Below are 20,582 nucleotides of genomic sequence, written 5' to 3'. Positions count from 1 at the left end.
TTTCCCTAAGCCGTCAGGCTGATCCGCACTCCCACCCCCTAAACCACCCCACCACAACATAAACATCACTTCATATACATAAATCCGTCCATATATATATAACAGTTACTTGTACATTGTGCTTTTATGATCATCTTTATACGATTGTGTTTATATTTTTTATGCTTTTTTGTTTTGATTTTGATTGTGTTCTTTATGCTTATTGTCTTTTTTTCTGTTGCATTGGATCCGGAGAAACAGTAACTTTGTTGTACTTTACACTTGTGTACTGAAGAATAACAATAAACAATCTTGAATCTTCAATAAAGCCACCCAGCCACTCAGTGTGTCTTGTTGTTTACTAAGATCATTGCTCATCTTCCATACTAACCTTTCTTTGCAACCCCTGGCCTTTCATCTCTTCTCACCATGCAGGGGCTGAACACTCATTTCTGTTCTTCCTGTAAATCCCAGAACCAGAATAGAATCAATAAAAGACCACACACAACAGGATGGACAAGCATCCAGTGTGCAAAAGACAACAAACTGCAAATATAAAAGAATGATAATAGTAAATAAGTAAGCAATAAATATTGAGAAAATGAGATGAAGAAAGTGAGTCCATAGGTTGTGGGAACAGTTCAGTGATGAGATGAGTGAAATTATCCCTTCTGGTTCAAGAGCCTAATGGTTGAGGGGTAATAAGTGTTCCTGAACCTGGTGCTGAGAGTCCTGAGGCTCCTTGCCTTCTTCCTATTGGAGGCAACAAGAAGGGAGCATGGCCTGGGTGGTAGGAGTCCCTGATGATGGATGCTGCTTTCCTGCTACAGTGTAGATGTGCACAGTAGTGGGGAGGGTTTTACCAATGATAGTCTGGGCCATATCACTACTTTTTGTAGGAATTTCCATTCAAGGGCATTGCTGTTTCCATACCAGGCTGTGATGCAGCCAGTCAATATACTCTCCACCACACAACTACAGAAGTTCGTCAAAATTTTAGATGTCATGGCGAATCTCCGTAAACTTCCAAGGACAGGGGCTCTGGTGACAGGAACAGAGTTGACCACTTGGGTTGAGACCAGCATTCTGCTTTGCTTGTTGATGGTCTGTTGTCTACTCTGTCTCATTACTGAGGTTTTCAGAAATTTAGTCTCCTCCATTTAAAGATCATAATTTCACCTTTTGGAATTTTTGTCACCATTTGATCAATTAAGTGGTAAGAGAAAAACTTATTTATTTTAAATAAACAATCCTTGAAAATTGACCAAACACTGTCTTTATGATTATAACTTGCTTATCAAACCTTTAGAGAGTGGACCTCCTTTTCTGGACCCTGAATAAGCCCTCTCATCTTCCCGGAGCTGTAGAGATCCCTCTCTGCCCTCCTCAGCACCCTGGGCAAGCTTCCTCTCACTCTCGTTTAAAGTTCAATATCAATGTATTAAATTATATATAACCCTGAGATTCATTGTCTTGCAAGAATTCACTGTAGAACAAAGAAATATAATAGAATCAATGGAAGACTACACACAAACACTGACAACCAATATGCAAAAGAAGACAAATTGTGCAAATACAAAAAAAAGATTAAATAAATAGATAAAACTGATAACATGAGTTGTAGAGTCCTTGAAAATGAGTCCATTGGTTGTAGAATCAGTTCATTCTTGATGTGAGTGAAGTTACCTACTCTGGTTCAAGAGCCTGATGGCTGTAGGGTAATAACTGTTCCTGAAACTTGTGGTGTGGAACTTCTGGCTGTTCTTCCTGCCCGTTGGTAGTCGTGTGAAGAGAGCGAGGCCTAGATGGTAGGGGTCCTTGATCATGCTTGTTACTTCCTTGTGGTAGCACTCAAGAAAGTAGCATCTTCTCCAGGGGTTTGGGCAAGTACCTCTCGTTCTTTCCACACCAACTTCTCTTCTTTACTTGTGGGCTTGCACGCCCAGCCCAGATTGAAGGAAAAGTTCAGCTCACATTTTCTCTTTCAACCTGGTGTGTAGCACAGTTAACCTGAACATTAAAGCTTCCGCAATGCCTAATAAGATCGAGATTTGACCATGCCATGCTGTGTTGGCCTCAGCACGAGAATATTGAGGTTATCCATGAACTTTAACTCAGCAACAATCATCATCCTCTGGAGAGAGACAGCTGAAGAAAGTGAGATACATTGCAGAGATTCATGGAAACATTTGCCAAATGAATCTCTACAGAATGAATAATTGAAGATGATCTAATGTGAACTTAAATCTCTCCAATATATCTTGAGGATTACCATAGAGTGAAAGTATGTTTCCCGCTCTTGTGGAGGCCTTTGGAAAATGTATGAGGTCATGTATGGTATGGCTTGATGCGAATAGGTTGGGAAAATAATGAGCAGACATCCAACATGATTTTGCGATTAGACCCTTGCTGATGACGAGTAACAGGGCTCGTTTCTGGAAATGGCTGTTTACAACATTGGCAGTGGAATGGAAGCCAAGGCAGCAGATGCAGTCAGGTCTCTCGTATGTATGTATTTATTTATTTATTGATGGATTGATTGATTGCGATACATTGCGAAATAGGCCCTTCCGGCCCTTTGAGCTATGCTACTCAGTAACCTCTGATTTAGTCCTAGCCTAGTCACAGGACAGTTTACAATGACCAATTTACCAACTACCAGTTATGTCTTTGGACTGTGGGAGGAAACTGGAGCACTTGGAGGAAAGCCATGCAGTCACGAGGAGAATGTACAAACCCCTTATAGGCAGAGGCAGGAATTGAATCCAGGTTGCCTGCACTGTAAAGCATTGTGCTAACCACTGCACTGCCATGCCACGCCACCTAGGAGTTATCCAGATACTGTAAATCAGCTCAGTCAGTTCCTAGGGATAGCTATCACTTCTGACACGTGGGAGGGAAGGTCTTTAACACTTAAGGCAAGTAGCCATGAAGCTCGGTGAATTGATGAGTTAGAAAGTGATGATGGTGAGAGTATAAATGTCAGCAGAGATCATTTGGGCTGAATGGCCTGTGTCTGATCTGTTGTTTCTCTAAAGTGACTGAAGGTAAGAATTAAAACAGTTACTCATAAGACATACATAAACTCTGTGTGCTTTCCACCTGCTTCATGTTGTAGTAGACTCTAGCTTGTAGAATACATTTGTATAACAGAACTCGTATACAGGGTAAATGTAGTGTCACAGAGTTAGACTGCAGTGAAACAGCGTCTTTTGACCCACTGAGCCTATGTGGACAATCAGGAATCCATCTTACACTAGTTGCATTTTATTCTTCCCAATTTCAGTCAACTGCTCCTCAGATTCTATCAGCCAGCTACACACCTGTGGCCAATTAACTTATCAACCCATTAACTTATCGACCCACACATTTCAGAATCAGGTTTAATATCACTGGCATACGTCATGAAAGTTGTTGTTTTGCGGCAGCAGTACATTGCAATACATAATAATTTTTACAAAACTATAAATCACAACGAAGTGTATATAAAAATTATGTAAAATATGTAGTGAGGTAGTGTTCGTGGATTCATTGTCCATTCAGAAATCTGATGGTGGAGGGGAGGAGCTCTTCCTGAAACGTTTCGTATGTGTCTTTAGGCTCCTGTACCTCCTCTCTGAAGGTAGCATTGAGAACAGGGCATGTGCTGGATGATGAGGGTCCTTAATGATGGATACTGCCTTTTTGAGGGCATTGTCTTTTGAAGATGGGTTGGTTGCTGGGGAGGCCTGTGCCCGTGATGGAGCTGGCTGTTTACAACTTTCTGCAGCTTATTTAGATCCTGTGCCATGTTGGAGGAAATGAGGGTATGTACATGAATATAGGGAGAACATGCAAACTCCACAAAGTGAGCAATTGAAATCAGGATCAAATGCACACACTGGAGCTCTGAAGCCATGACTCCACCAGCTGCAAGACCGTGCTGAGCAGAGGGCTCCTCATTGCACCCTGACCCACTGCCCCACTTTGAATGACGTCTCCTTAGAGGAGAAATTTGGACAGGATCCATCATTGGAGAAAGGGGCTGAACATCCCTTCAGACAGGCAGATGCAGGTAATACCATAAAGTAACAGTTGATTCCTTTGAGAAAGAAACAGCCGGGTGTAATGTCTGTAATTGAGATGAAGAATGATTGGAATTGGTTCATTATTGTCGCATGTACTGAGATTCTGTTCATACAGATCAGATCATTGCACAGTGCATCGAGGCAGTCATAGACCACTACAGAAAGAAACAAGCCCTTTAGTCCATCTACTCTGTTCTAAGCTATTAATTAGCCTAGTCCCATCAACCTGCCCCTGAACCATAGCCCTTCACACTCCTCCCATCTATGTACTTATCCAAATTTCTCTTGTATATTGAAATTACAGGCAAATCTACTGCTTCCACAGGCAGCTCGTTCCACATCTTCACCGCCCTCTACATGAAGAAGTTTACCTTAAACATCTCAACTTTCACCTTTAACCCAAGACCTCTAGTTCGAGGTAGAACAAGGTAAAAATGCAGAATAAAGCATATCAGTTATTTAGAGAAAGTGCAGTGTAGGTAAACAATAAGGTACAAGATCAGAATGAGGGAGATTGTGAGGCCAAGAATGCAACTTATCACATAATAATAGACTTATAACAGAATCAGAATCAGGCAATGAGAAGGGGGTATGTCCTGCATGAAGAGAGTCCTTAATGAAGGATGTCGCCTTTTTAAGGCATCACTCCTTAAGATGTCCTGGATACTACGGAGGCTAGTGCCCATGATGGAGCTGACTGAGTTTACAACTCAGCAGCCTGTTAGAATGATCCCCACAGATAGATCCTCAGAGATGTTGACTTCCAGGAACTTGAATTTGCTCACCCATTCCACCTCTGATCCCTCTATGTGGGGTAGAAGCTGTCCTTCGGCCTGGTGGTACATGCCTTCAGGCTTTTGTGTCTTCTGTCCAATGGAGAGGAGAGAAGAGAGAATGCCCAAGGTGTCAGTTATCAGGGTTTCTTTGTGATTTTTTTTATTCATTCAAGGGATGTGAGGTAAGGAGAGCATTTATTACCATTTAAATTGTCTCTATAGTAGGTGCTTTGCTTGGCCATTTCAAAGTAGAGTTAAGAGTTAATTACATTGGTGGTCTGACTTTACACATGAATTAGACTGGGTAACGATGAACGGAACACTGCAGAACCAGATGTACTTTTGCAACAATCCAGTAGCTTCACCATTATTGCACTCGCTTTTTAAATTCCAGATTTTTAATTTAATTTTCTGAATTAAAATTTGCAAATTAATTCAAATTAATTAAAGATTTTAATTCTCCGGCTGCTGTGGCCTCCTGTGCTGTAAGATTCTATCACATGTACATGAAAAGAAATTGGTAGCCTTAAGCTATCTCTTCGTTCCAAAACGCCCTCAAATTCCTGTACATCATAGTCTCGGTACTGAAGTAGGAGCCAGTCCCTGTCATGTACCCTGCCGAGCATTGTGGGATTGCTATGTTGGTGTCCAAGTGAGTGGCAGCACTTGCTGGCTACCCCAGCACACCCTTGGGTGTGTAGGTCATTTATGTAAACGACACATTTCCCTGTATGTTTCAATGTATAGATGATAAATAAACTTCTTGAGACTTGTCAGCTTCAAGAGGGAGAGATGAAGTGACTCTTCCTCTGCCATACTGAGTGGTGTAAGGGTTGTTTACTTGTTTACTGTACTGGCTGTTGCTATATCTTGGTTATAGATTAAAAAAAAAGGTTCAAGGCCTTACTTGAGGGGAGCAGGGGATAGTTTGGAGATGCTTGGCTTGTCCACTGGACCATGAGGCATGAGTCCCATTGGGGGCAGGTGAAGTACCACTGAGGAAACACACATTAAAACGCTGGAGGAACTCGGCAGGTCGGGCAGTATCTATGAAGAGGATACCCTTTGGGCCGAGACCCTTCATCAGGACTGGAAAGGTAGGGGGAAGAAGCCAGAACTGGAAGGTGTTGGGTAGGGGTGGGAGGAGGAGTACAAGCTAGAAGATGATAGGTGAAGCCAGGTGAGGGGGGAAATGAAGTGAGGAGCTGAGAGGTGATGGTGGGGAAAGTAAAGGGGTGAAGAAGGAGGAATCTGGTAGGAAAGTGGACTATGGTGTAAGGGAAGGAGGAGGGACACCAGAGGGAGGTGATAGGCAGGCCAGGAGAAGAGGTGAGAGGGGAACTGAAAAAGAGAGGGGGGGAGAGGGGAGTAATTAATGGAAGATAGAGAAATAGATGTATGTAGCTTCAGATTGCAGACTACTCAGATGGAATATTAAGTTTTGCCTCTCCAACCTGAGACCGTCCTCATTGTGGCAGGAGAGGAGGCCATGGACCAACGTGAAGGAATGGGGATTGGAATTAAAATGGTTGGTCACTGGGAAATACTCCTTTAGAAGATGGAGCGAAGGTGCTCGACAAAGCGAATCCCCCAGTCGGGTCTTCTGATGTAGAGGAGGCTGCAAGTTAGTAGTTGGGGGCTGGGGTTAGAGCACTGGAAGGAACTCCCATCTGAAAGACATGGTGAGCTTCAGTCACTGGCTGATAAAATGGGATAAGTGACCAGACACAGGTACCTTTCTCCTAGATCAGAGCTTAACAGTGTGCGCGGCTGTCCCTCCAAAAACTTCCCTCCCCAGCAACCTCAGTGCTTTGATTAGGGAGTGAGTCAGCCTTTCATTTATTCACCTGTGTTTGCTGTACTCGGGTGCTGTGAAACTGTGCTTGCAGAAGATTGTTCTAGGGTGGGGACTAGCAGAGGAGAAGCCAGTGAAAGTGATACTTGAGGTGGTGTACAGGACATCAAAGAGCAACAACTGAGAGCAGTTGGCAGCACATTCAGGCTGGGAAATCTGAAACGCTTCCAAGCTGCACCAACTTTATTCTTCTAAATATACACCTTGACATCACAGGCACTGATATCACTGTGGTTGTTGCAGATCAATGTAACTGTCATCTGACCCAGGAGCCTGTTGCAGATCAGAAACTGACAACTGCTTTCTCCTGTCCTAGAACGGTGCCAGTAAATCCTAGCATCTCATTGCTTCACACTTGTAGCCCTTTGATTGCATTAGCCTTTCAGCTTCTCCTCCTCCACTTTCAAGTCCATGAGAAAGATGAGAGGTGACTTGACAGAGGTCCGTGTTAGCCATGACCTTGAAAGAAGTTGCCCTCCAAGGCTCTGTTGCAGGGATTCCCAACCTTTTTAATGCCACGGACCTGCACCATTAGCAGAAGGGTCCTTGTACACCAGTTTGGGAACATAGTGTTCCTCTTTCTCATGGTTGACTTAAATGGCATGGATAGTGTGGAAAGCGATTGCTTTTTTCCCAGAGCGGAAATGACTTATACGAGAGGACATCATTTAAAGGTGACTGGGAGAAAGTATATAGGGTATATGAGAGGTAGTTTCTTATTTTACACAAAGAGTGGTGGGTGCGTGGAACACACTGCCGGGGGCAGGGACAGTTACGGGACTCTTAAATGTGCACATGGATGAAAGAAAAATGGAGGGCGATGTGGATGGGAAATGTTAGATTGATCTTGGAGTAGGTTAAAAGGTCAGCATAACATCATGGGCTGAAGAGCTGTTCTGTGCTGTACTGTTAGAAACATAGGAACATAGAACACCTACAGCACAATACAGGCCCTTCAGCCCACAATGCTGTGCCGGACATGTCCTTACCTTAGTAATTACCTAGGGTTACCCATTGCCCTCTATTTTTCTAAGCTCCATGTACTATCCAGGAGTCTCTTAAAAGACCCTATTGTATCTGCCTCCAACACAGTCGACGGCAGCCCATTCCATGTACTCGCCACCCTCTGCATAAAAAAACTTACCCCTGACATCTCCTCTGTACCTGCTTCCAAGCACCTTAAACCTGTGCCCTCTCATGCTAGCCTCTGACTATCCGCACGATCAGTTCCTCTCATCATTTTGTACATCTCTATCAGGTCACTTCTCATCCTCCGTCACTCCAAGGAGAAAAGGCCAAGTTCACTCAACCTGTTCTCATAAGGCATGCTCCCCAATCCAGGCAACATCCTTGTAAATCTCCTCTGTACCTTTTCTATGGTTTCCACATCCTTCCTTCAGTGAGGCAACCAGAACTGAGCACAGTACTCCAAGTGAGGCCTGACCAGGGTCCTACATAGCTGCTATATTACCTCTCGGTTCTTAAACTCAATCCCATGATCGATGAAGGCCAATGCACCGTAAGCCTTCTTAACCACAGAGTCAACCTGCGCAGCAGCTTTGAGTGTCTTAAGGACTCGGACCCAGAGATCCCTCTGATCACACTGCCATCATATTTGACCTACTAAAATGAACCACCTCATATTTATCTGAGTTGAACTCCATCTGCCACTTCTCAGCCCAGTTTTACATCCTACCAATGTCCAGCTGTAACCTCTGACAGCCCTCCACACTATCCACACCACCCCCAACCTTTGTGTCATCAGCAAATTTACTAACCCATCCCTCCACTTCCTTGTCCAGGTCATTTATAAAAATCAGGAAGAGTAGGGGTCCCAGAACGGATCCCTGAGGCACATCACTGGTCACCGACCTCCATACAGAATATGACCCGTCTACAACCACTCTTTGCCTTCTGTGGGCAAGCCAGTTCTGGATCCACAAAGCAATGTCCCCTTGGATCCCATGCCTCCTTACTTTCTCAATAAGCCTTGCATGGGGTACCTTAACAAATGCATTGCTGAAATCCATATACACTACATCTACGGCTCTACCATCATCAATGTGTTTAGTCACATCCTCAAAAAATCCAGTCAGGCTCGTAAGGCATGACCTGCCTTTGACAAAGCCATGCTGACTATTCCTAATCATATTATACCTCTCCAAATGTTCATAAATCCTGCCTCTCAGGATCTTCTCCATCAGCTTACCAATGTTCTATGTTCTGTATGCATATCCTTTATAGTATTTTACAGTTGGTTAACTTGTACATAGGAATGTTGGAAACTTTGTTAAATTATCTACATCCAACCACCAGTACTAATGTGGCATCCTTGGCTGTGGTAAAAGGCCAGTGTTAACCATGGTCTTGAAGGAACTTGCACTCCAAGGCTCCATAGTGAGCACTTCCTCTTTCTCATGGTTGGTAACTACCTGGCAACACTGGTAGCCAATCCTTGGTGTCCATCAACAGTGATGTCATCAAGCTAGCAAAATAGCTGATCATATTATATAATTCCTATACAACAAAACAGCAGGGAAATAAATTGTCATGTTTTCTAATATTCTGCAGGAGACAGTAAAGATCAGGAAATGCTCATTTTTCAATGCATGATATGTATTAAAATATGTATTAAAATTATTTTCAAGTACATTGAACATTGAAGGAGTTATGGTCCCTGTGAAACATTAGTTTCTCAGGGCTTGAAGGTATTCAGTAGTTGTCACTCAGTGTACCTTTGGCATTCATAGAGACACGACTTTCAAGATTCAAGATTGAAAATTGTTTAATGTCTTTTCCAGTACACAAGTGTGAAGGAGAGAGCTTAGCCGGCTGGTGGGGTAGTGGCATCCACATCAGGCTTGGAGGTGAGTGGTCCCAGGTTCGAATCCGGCCGGCTCCTTGCACACTTTCTGTCCGTGCTGGGTCGAGCATTGAGCCGGCAACTTGGCCTTGTAAATAATAAACAGATAAAAATGCTAAAGAAACGACAAAGTTGCCACCTGATGTACCACAATGCACGGAGAGGAATTCAACTCAACAAGTGTAAAGGAGAACAAAATAATTGTTACTCTGGATCTGATGCAGTGTAAAAAAAGCACAGTAAGACAAAGAACACAATAATAAAAACATAAAATAAATATAAATATGTAAGATAACTTATGTACATAGATTGATTGTATGTCCATGAAGTGATGCTCAGCACAGGAGTGTCTAGACTCTGACAGGAAATAATAAGGTAGGTGTGATTGGGGGTGTGGAGAGGTGGATTAGCAGGAGGAGGTGTTGATCAACTTTTCTGCTTGGGAAAAGTAACAGTTTTGAGTCTGGTAGTCCTGGTGTGGATACTACATAGCCTCCTCCCTGATGACAGTGGGACAAACATACCATGAGCAGGCTGAGTGGGATTCTTCATGATGTTACTGGCCCTTTTCTGTATATATATTTTTGATGGCAGGTAGGGTGGTGCCGGTGATGCATTAAGCAGTTTCAACTACCCATTGTAGAGCCTTTCTGTCTATCACAGTGCAGTTTTGGTACCAAGCAGTGATGTGGCACAGTAGGATGAAGGGTCTCAGTCAGAAAGGTCGACCGTTTACTCTTTTCCTGGGATGCTGCTTGGCCTGCTGAGCTCCTCCAGCATTTTGTGTGTGCTGCTTGGATTTCCAGCCTCTGCAGACTTTCTCTTGTTTGATATTAGGGTGCTCTCTACTGCACAGGTCTAGAAGGATGTGAGTGTTGTTGTGATTCTCAGTGGTTTCTGGATGTAAGAATTGTGTGCGAGGAGTTTCGTATAGCTGCAACAGAATCAGGACCAGGTTTATTATCACTGACATATGTGGTACAATTTGTTGTTTGCAGCCGCAGTACAGTGCAATACGTTAAGTTACAATAAGAAATATGTAAAAAAAATAGTGCAAAAAGGGATCAAAATAGTGAGGTAGTGTTCATGGTTTGTGGACCATTCAGTAATCTGATGATGGAGGGGAAGAACCTGTTTCTGAAATGTAGAGTTTGCATCCTTAGGTTCCTCTATCTCCTCCCGGCTGGTAGTATTGAGAGGAGGGATGGTGAGGGTTTTTAATGATGAATGCCACCTCCTTGAGTCACCGTCACAAGAAGCATAATTCTCAGTGACTCTGGGGGTAAGAATTAAGTGTGCTGAGCCTTGTAGAGCTGCATTCTGTGGAGGAGCAGGCTACCATTGACAGATATATTGCAATTTCCGCACTTAACTATGGACCTGCAGATAATGGAGGTTGTTGTCAGTTCCATCAGGTAATGACGGCGAGTGTGACTATCTGAACAATCGAAGTTCAAAGTAAATTTATTATCAAAATACATTTATGTCACTATATACAACCCGGAGATTCATTTTCTTGCGGGTGAAACCCTGCTGGTTTCCTTGGCTGCGTATGTCTATGGAAGACACACTCCGGTCCCGACAAACCCGTGGGATTGAGGTGGCTCTCCCATCCCAAACCCCAGTTTGTGTGGATGCTGTGTGATTTGCTACCCTGTTACAACTCAGTGCCAAGAAACAGCAGACACCACACTGCATTGATTAAGGGAATTATGTTTATGGATCATAACTTGACTAAAGGGTTAGCAAAGAAAGAAAAAACAAAGAGGGCCCATTATAATTAAACGGTTAAATGTGCACAGTTGGAGCTCAATTCACCAATCGTCAGTCGATCTCACTGTCTGGCTCCTTCGAATCACGATCTCCCGACCAGGTCAAATCCTGCGACCAGTTCTCTCCAGCATCTCCTCTCCTGCCAAAAAAAAACCCCAAGGTCAGCCTTCCTAGTTGGATGACACACATTCCTGAGCATCCCTTATCTTCAGCAATAACCCAAACAGATGGAAAGCAGAACAGACTGCTCTTACAGAGCTGCTACAATGAAATACCTCCAGCATATCAGTAAAAATCTTAAGCAGGATGTTACACGGGCATTCACAATAAATTCAAGAAACACAGTAGACCACATCCAACAGGAGGGACAAACAACCAGAGTGCAAAAGACAACACACTGCAAATACAAAAAGAAAGAAAATAAATAAACAATAAATATTGATAATAAATACCTTGTTGATGGCAGCAGTGAGAAGAGAGCATGGCCTGTGCAAAAGAATCAGATAATTTAATCACTCCTGGCTCCTCTGTTTTGGATTCCTGATGGGCACAAGTAGACAAGTTACAATAATGCCCTAATTAGCTTGGAAAGCTAAGTTATGTAAACGCAACTTTACACTCAGTTTGGAGAAAAAGGAAATATGGAGTCAATATATACCATATACACCCTTGAGATTCATCTTCCTGCATGCAGGCAGCCACAAAACAAGAACCACAATACAATCCACAGAAGACCCATGCACAATTAAGATCATCAAGCATCCAATCCAAAAAGAACAAATTATGCAATTTAAAAAAATAAACAAGTAACACACAGAATAGGAACTGCAGAGTCCCTCCATAGACAGGGAGCACTGCGTCTGGTCCAGGAGTACGATGCCTGCAGGTCACAGCCACAGAACCTGTTCAGTACATCGTGCTGTTATTACACATTGGAAGTGAATTAGAAATGTTGGCTTCAAATGCATCTGTAAGCATGGATGTGCAACACAGTTGGAATGGTTCACTTGGCTTAATGGGATTTATGACTGGGCTTCCAATTTAGCGTGGCTCCATTCTGGCCTTAAGTTACCCATACAATGCCTCACTGAAATTATTAATGGATGCTGTACATTTCTCTCAGCCAATAAATCCCAAAAAGTTGTTTTTCCATTGGGAAGAAGGTACAGGAGTTTCAATACCCACCCCACCATGTTCAGAAACAGTTATTACCCCTTCACCATCAGGTTCTTGAACCAGAGGGAATAACTTCACTCGTCACTTACCCCCAACACAGAAATGATTCCACAACCTATGGACTCCCTTTTAAGTACTCTACATCTCCTTTGCACATCGGTTGTTCATTGGTGTTTGTTGTGTGCAGATTTTCAGAGTTCAAAGTACATTTATTATCAAAGTATGTATATATTATACAGCCTCGAGATTCATCTCCTTACAGGCAGCCACAAAACAAAGAAACCCAAAAGAACCCATTAAAAAAGAAGACTGACAAACACGAAATGTACGGAGAGAGAGGGAGAGAGAAAATCAAAAGCACATTGTGCAAACAGTAAAAGTAAGCCAATAGCACTTAGAAAGAAAGTGAGTCCTCAGACACAAAGCCCTGAGCCGCCAGAGCAGGCCCAGAGCCTGTGCCTCAGTTCAGCGTGCAGAGGAGTAAGTGTTGAGGAGCCCACAGAAATGAAGCCCAGAGCAGGCCCACAGCCTCTGCCCCAGCCTCAGTTCAGCAAAGAGCAGAGTAAACTTTGATTCTTTTGTGTTTTTATATTTACTGGAATGCCTGTAAGAAAATGAATTTCAGGATTGTATGTGGTGATGTATTTCGATAATACATTTATTTTGAAAATAAATTTACTTTGAACTTTGAGGTAAAAGAGTGTTAAGGGCACTGGGAAGAACCTTCTCCTGGGTTGGAAACACCTTGTTGGATCTGTCATGTCCGGAGAGGGCAGAGCCTGGATCACTTTGACATCTGACTGGTGCACCTCTTTTAGTGCAGTACTCCCTCAACACTACCATGTATTCACTCAGTGGCCATTTTATTAGGTACACCAGCTTGTTAATGCAAATATCTCACCAGCCAATCATGTGGCAGGAACTCAATGCTTAAAAGCATGCAGACATGGTCAAGAGGCTCATTTGTTGCTCAGACCAAACATCAGAATGGGGGAAGAAATCTGATCTAAGTGACTTTGACTGTGGAATGTTTGTCGGTGCCAGACAGGGTGGTTTGAGTATCTCAGAAACTGCTGACCTCCCGGCATTTTCACACACAGCACACTCTAGTCTGTAGTTTCCAGAGAATGGCATGAAAATCAATAAGAACATCTGGTGAGCAGCAGTTCTCTGGTTGAACACGCCTTGTTAATGTTAGAGGTCAGAGGAGACTGGCCAGACTGGGTCAAGCAGACAGGAAGGCAACAGTAACTTAAATAACTAAGTATTGCAACAGTGGTGTGCAGAAGAGCATCTCTGAATGCACAACGTGTCAAACCTTGAAGTAGATGGGCTTCAGCAGTAGAAGGCCACGAACATATGCTCAGTGGCCACTTCACTAGATAAATTTATTAGGTGTCTGGATATATAACAAATAGATTTGAGTAATTTTGATATAAACTTTTATTTACAATTGTGCAGGATTATGAACACAACTCGAGGGGAGGCCCTTCACTCACTACGTTGTTCCACACTAATTAAGCTAACGACACATTAAGCTGATCTGCCTGCAGATGGTACATATCCCTCCATTCTCTGCATATTCATGTGCCTATCAAAACAAATATTATGCAACTGCCTGCCTTTTCATTAGCGTTGTGATAACTGAGATCTACCTACATTACAGAGCTGAACTTTTAACCCCACATCTCCTCGTCATGCCTTCTGCAGAGTGCTTGGGTGTAATGTTTCCCTGACCTGGTTGCTGAGTGGAGAAGGCAGGGTGACTTACACTGAAGAGTCTCTGTTGTTGTAACAGAAATCAATAAGATGAAGCGGATGGCATTACGCCTGTTAGAGGAGAAGGCCAGAAAAATGCAGGGCTTCCAATGTTCCCTAATTGGCAAGACCCGTCTGGAGCCGCCTGCACTCTTTACCTTGTCAAGCTGAGCCTTTTGATTTTCTGTTGCATGCTCCACACCAGGAGTATTTCTCTCCATTTAATTTATTCCAACCTCTTCACTCATCGGCCCATTTACATCAGGCGAGATTATATTTCCCACTATTACATCCATATTTTGTGTCATTCCCAATATTCTGCCTGCTCTGTAAGCCGTGGGCTTTGACACCGTCTCCCGTCAGTATGATGTTTCTTGGTGGAGAGCAATGGGAAGGAATGTAAACCAATTCAATTGATTGGAGCTCTGTGCTGGAGTCCTGGGATTTGGCCCATGCTGTGGTAACCGGAACTGCCACAAAGCACAAAAAAATTATCAACTTCTCCCTGATTTATTGCTTAACCCTCGAGACAAAGAAGATTGACAGAATTTCACCTTCAATCAAAACTCTGAATAATTTACAGAGTTTTTTTACACCATGGTTAAGTGGTTACACAATTGTTGCAAAAAGAAAACTTCTCTTCATGCAGTTTTCTTTTTGTTCAATGTCTTCTTCACGGGGCAAGGAGAGCAGCCACAAATAGGGAGGTCCTGGTAAAACTGAACAGGGTGTCGGTAAGGTCATGTTTGGAGTACTTTGCGGAGTACAGAGCCCTTGTTTAAAGAGGGATATATTTGGCATTGGAGGCAGTTCAGGGAACATTCAGCAGATTGATTCTTAGTATGAGGGGGTTTGTATTCTGATGAATGATTGAGCTGGTGAGCCCAATGTTCATTGACATTTGGAAGAATGATGTAATAGTGTGGTGATTAAATTGCTGGACTTGCAGCCAGAGTTCTGGAGCATTGATCCAGAGAGACGAGTTCAAATCCTATCGTGGCAGCTGGGGAATTTAAATTTAAGTAATTAAAGAAATTTAGTAACCATGAAGTTCTCTGATTGCTCTAAATGCCCAACTGATTCACTACTGTCCTTCAAGGAATGAGTCTGTTGTCCTGCTGTCCTTACCTGGTCTGGCCTATATTCAAAGATTCAAAATACATTTATTATCAAAATATGTATAAATTATGCAACCTTAAGATTTGTCTCCTTACAGGCAGCTACAAAGCAAGAAACCTGAAAAGAACCCAATTATAAAAAGAAAGACCAACACCCAATGTGCAGCAACACATACAGGCTGCCCAGCACAATGATCACCGTGCTCTTCACTGTATGTTTCAATGTTCAGATGTAAATATGATAAATTAGGCTAATCTTTAACTCTACTCCAGTCTTCTGGCACCTTACCTCAGATGCAACAATCTCTATCAGTCTGGGATAGATCTGATCCAGTCCCGGAGATAAGATCAATCTTTATTCATACCACAGCATCCAATATTCTTTTATCACACTAACCTGCTTGGGTTTATCCACTGACTGCTCTCTGCACTCTCTATCCTCTACATTCCCCTTGCTGAATACAAATAAGAAATATCCGTTTGTTACAAGGGGGTGTTGAGAATGGACCAATATGCAGGACACAAACACAGAGGTAGTTATAAACGGAACAGTGTTTATTGATAGTTACTAGGGAGGCCAAGGAGGGAGGACAAAATGTCAACATGGACATAAATGTTGGATAACAAACCAGTAAAACCTGGACTAGGACTTGTACTAGGAACCTGGACCAGGACTCAACTTGTACTAGGAACCTGGACTCGGACTCAACTTGTACTAGGAACCTGGACTCGGACTCAACTTGGACCCTAGACCTCTGTTTGGACTCAGAACTTGGACCTCGGCTTGGACTCGGAACTTGGATCTTGACTTGGACTTAGAACTCGGACCACGAGCTTGGACTTGGACTGGACTTGGACCAGGAAAAGACAGAATACCCACCTCGGAATAGCGGCAAATGGCCAGACCTACTCGGCTGGAAAGGACTTGGACAACAGGGAGACAAAACCACACAATGACAGTCCATATGTACCTTTGCTCAGAGTGGCAGCAAATGGCCAGCAAGTCTTCAGCCAGCCACAAAAACGACAGAGTTCGTACCTTACTTGGAGCAGCAGCACAAACGGCCGGCAACTCAGCTGGACACGAAAACGACTGAATTTGCTAAGCAGCCACAGGCACCTAGAAGCAACTAGAGTCCACGAATCTCGGCGGTCCTGGGATGAGCATAACCGCAGTGGTTATGGTGAGGTGACTGGCTTCCAGTGACTGGTTTCCGATGACATGCTTCTGGTGACAGTCCAGCAATCACCACTGTAACCCGGAGCCTTTATGTTGCCGGTACGAAATGATGATCAGATGCCTTAATCAAGGCGCCTAACGGAACCCGGGGAAAAGGAAAAAACTGGAATGAGGAATCCACGGACCGGACTGTGACACCATTAGGACCTCACATAATGCCTGGCTTCAAACAGGTTACCTAAGGGAACCTTTCTCTTTCCCTGGCTGCTCTTTGGCTCCTGATAAATTTTGAGGATGTCTTGGGATTCTCGTTAAGCTGACTTGCCAAAGTTATTTTATCTTCCCTCCTGATTTCTTCCTTTTGTTTTCTTCTATGCACTATATATTCCTCTAGGGCAGGGGTTCCCAGCGTGGGGTCCATGGGTGTCTTTGTGGCATAAAGAAAGGTTGGGAACTCTTGCTCTAGAGACCCCCTTGATCCCCATCGCTTATACTTGTCATATGCTTTCATTGATCGAACCTTTAATGTCCATAAGAGTTAGACCAGTCAGCCCATCAAGTCTGCTCCACCAATTGATCATGGCTGATTTATTATCCCCCTCATCTCCATTCTCCTGCCTTCTCCCCGTTACCTTTGATGCCCTGACTGACCAAGAACCTATCAACCTCTGATTTAAATACAGCCAATGACTTGGCCTCCACAGCCATCTGTGGCAATCAATTCCACAGATTGACTATTTTGTGAATCTCTAGAACTCTCTGTTTCAGAAAGCTTTGGAAGCAGAGACTTTGAATAGATTAGAGTCATGGAGTTTTACAGCACAGAAACAGGCCTTTTGGCCCAACTATGAAGTCCATTTAAACTAGTCCCATTTGATTGAATTTGGTTCATATCCTTCAGAATCTTTCCATAACCACTTCTGTGGAGCAGCTCATTCCATGCACGTACCACCCACTGTATAAGAAAATTGGTCATCAGGGAGTGTAGTGGTTAGCATAACGCTTTACAGTACCATTGACCCAGGTTCAATTCCTGCTCCGGCCTGTATGTTCTCACTGTGTTTCCTCCGTGTACTCGGGTTTCCTCCCACAGGCCGAAGATGTACTGGTTGGTAGGTTAATCAGTCATTGAAAACTGTCCTGATATTAGGCTAAGTTTAAATTGGGGGATTGGTGGGTGCACGGCACGAAGGACTGGAAATGCCTATTCCACACTGCATCTCAAAAAATAAATAAGATCTTTCTTTTCTCACCTATGCCCTACAGAGCTTGACACTCCAACCCTGGGAAAATGCTGAGTGCATTCACCCCATTACTGCACCCCAGGATTTTATATACCTCCCACATTCCAATGAAAAATGTCCGAGCCTGTATTACCTTTCTCTCCAACTCAGTTGCAACATCTTCGTAAATCTTTACTGCACTCTTCCTACTCTGATGACATCTTTCCTTTATCAGGGTGACCAAAACAGCACAATATTACTGCAGCCATACCAATGTCTTATACGACGATAAACTCAAGAGATGCTGTAGATGCAGGGAACTTAGAGAGAGAGAGAGAGAGACACACACACACACCCCACCCCCCCCCCCCCCCCCCACCCGGAGGGGACTCAGCAGGTCAGGCAGCATCAGTGGAGAGGAATAAACAGTTGATGTTTTGGGTTGAGACTCTGCAGCAGGACTCTTTTACATTAAGGCAGATACGATAGAGTATTTGAGGTGGAGACAGATTGTTGGACTGTAACATTGTAAAGGACAGGCAGGAAAAAAGAAACTCAACCATGGACGGATCCCAATCCCAGCTACAATAGGAGGAGGGTTGAGCACGGAACTAGCAATCCCATCCCATCAACACCCTGAGCTACAGAAACACCAAAGACCTCATCCCTTGGAGAGAAAGGACCTTTGCGGATAGGCTACACCTGGGAAAGTGTCAAAGACTGGCTTAAGACAGAGGACTCTGGCGAGCTGCTGTTGACCAGCTGTGCCCCAGTAGGGGGCAATGGGTTTAAGAAGAAGAAGATGGAAAAAACAGTTGATACAGTATCAAAGATTAGGCCTGTGTTACCTTACTGAATGACTGAATGAACTGGATGAACGGCCAGTGTCGCATAATCCTGTTCCTATTTCTTATGTAAGTGTAAATGTTGACACTTAGATTGAGGGACTTATCTTTTGCAAAGTTCTTTGCACATAAGCTAGTCTATTATTTCTGCTTGTTTTATGATGGAATAAGTGTTATATGATGAAATTTATGGATTTTTATCAACTCGGTTACAACTGAAGGGCTTTATCCATTATCTAACTGTGCACCTGGAGGCAAGATTACCTCATCACATTCGCATTGACCAAGCGACATGATGATAAAAAAAAACCCTTGTTTCTCCTTTCAATCACTGCTCATTCAGCTAATGAGTTTTTAACTGGATAACTATGCTTCTTTAAGTTACCCCCCCAGTCCCTCCCCAACCATGCTGGTTGGCGTTCTTCAAGGTCCCAGGGGAAGGGAAAGGGGAAAATGAATAACTGTCTCATTTTGTCAATATACCTTCGGCATTAATGACAATATTGTGCTTTTAAAATAGATTCAGGGAAACACCACCGTGGAAAAGTGAAATGACTAAACATACCCATGGAAACTCTCGATTAAAAATCAAAATAAGAATCAGCTTTAATTTCACTGATATATGTTGTGAAATCTGTTATTTTGTGTCCACAGTACATTACAATGCAAAATAAAAAAGCTATATTACAATAAGAAAAATGTATATGTAATTTAATTAGCATACATGAGGAAATCTGCAGATGCTGGAAATTCAAGCAACACACACAAAATGTTGGTGGAACTCAGCAGGCCAGGCAGCATCTATAGGGAGAAGTACTATCGACGTTTTGGGCCATCACCCTTCATCAGGACACAAATATACACCCTGATAATCCCCATATTTTGTACATACAAGCAGCCAGTGGCTATACTTCATTAGGAGTTTGAGGAGATTTGTTGTGCCACCAAAGACTCTAACAAATTCCTATAGATTATGGTGTATAGCATTCTGACAGCCTGAATAGAGGCTCCGGTTCATGGGATTGAAAGGGTCCTGAGGAAGGGTCTCAGCCTGAAACGTCGACAGTGCTTCTCCCTATAGATGCTGCCTGGCCTGCTGTGTTCCACCAGCATTTTGCGTCTGTTGCTATAATTTAATTAAGCAGGTAGTGCAAAAAGAGAGCAAAAAGCTAGTGAGGTAGTGTTTATGGGTTCGTTGTCCATTCAAAAATCTGATAGCGGTGGGAAAGAAGCTGTTCCTAAAACATTGAGTGTTTATCTTTTGGCTCCTGTACCTGCTCCTTGACAGTAGCAGTGAGAAGAGTGCATAACCCTTGTACTGGGGTTCCTTAATGATGGATGCAGACTTTTTAAGGCATTGCCTTTTGAAAATCTCCTTGACGGTGGGTAGGCTGGTGCCTATGATGGAGCTGATAGAGTTTACAACCCTCTGCAGCTTTTATCGATACTGTGCAGTGGTCCCTCCACACCAGACGGTGATGCAACCAGTTAGAATGCTCTCCACGATACATCTGCAGAAATTTGCGAGAGCCTTAATTAAAAAAATATAATTCAGGCAAGTACTGAGTTGCTGTGAACATCAGAACACATCGGAAATGTGAATACAATTTCTTATCAAGATTGTGCACCAGTTTTAAATGCCTGGTTGCACAATTCACAAAAGCAAATTCCACTTAGACTTTACATGTATTTGTACCAGAGTTAGTGGGGGAGGAAACCCACCTGGGTGATGATCTTATCCTGTCTCTTTTCTATTTGAAATAAATATAAAATTAGTGTTAGACCCTGACACCTCTGACATTCTGTGAGCACACAGCAGCGATGGACTTTCTGATAAACCCTTGTGTTGAGGACACACAGGACCGATACACACTCTGATAATCCCTGAATTTAACGCGTACACTGGATGAACACATTTTCTGATAACTCCAGTGTTTCGTGCATAGACAGGACTGACACACTCTCTGAT

The 20,582-nt window shown here is 43.2% G+C and overlaps 1 protein-coding gene and 1 long non-coding RNA gene across 12 annotated transcripts in view; one reads left to right on the top strand and one right to left on the bottom strand.

Moving 5' to 3' along the window:
* plxna4 (plexin A4) overlaps nucleotides 1-20,582 on the top strand; it is a 712,781-nt gene that overhangs the window by 246,350 nt on the left and 445,849 nt on the right. The window lies entirely within an intron of this gene.
* LOC140738848 (uncharacterized) lies at nucleotides 9,537-11,855 on the bottom strand. The gene is made up of 3 exons (XR_012101467.1): nucleotides 11,766-11,855; nucleotides 11,359-11,452; nucleotides 9,537-9,628 (listed from the first exon to the last, which is right to left on the bottom strand). It is a non-coding gene; the product is annotated as an uncharacterized lncRNA (long non-coding RNA).

Source organism: Hemitrygon akajei, chromosome 14 (assembly GCF_048418815.1).
Source record: "Hemitrygon akajei chromosome 14, sHemAka1.3, whole genome shotgun sequence".
NCBI lineage: Eukaryota > Metazoa > Chordata > Chondrichthyes > Myliobatiformes > Dasyatidae > Hemitrygon > Hemitrygon akajei.
The sequence above is the reverse complement of the archived record's forward strand: the minus strand, read 5'-3'. Positions and strand labels throughout refer to the sequence as shown.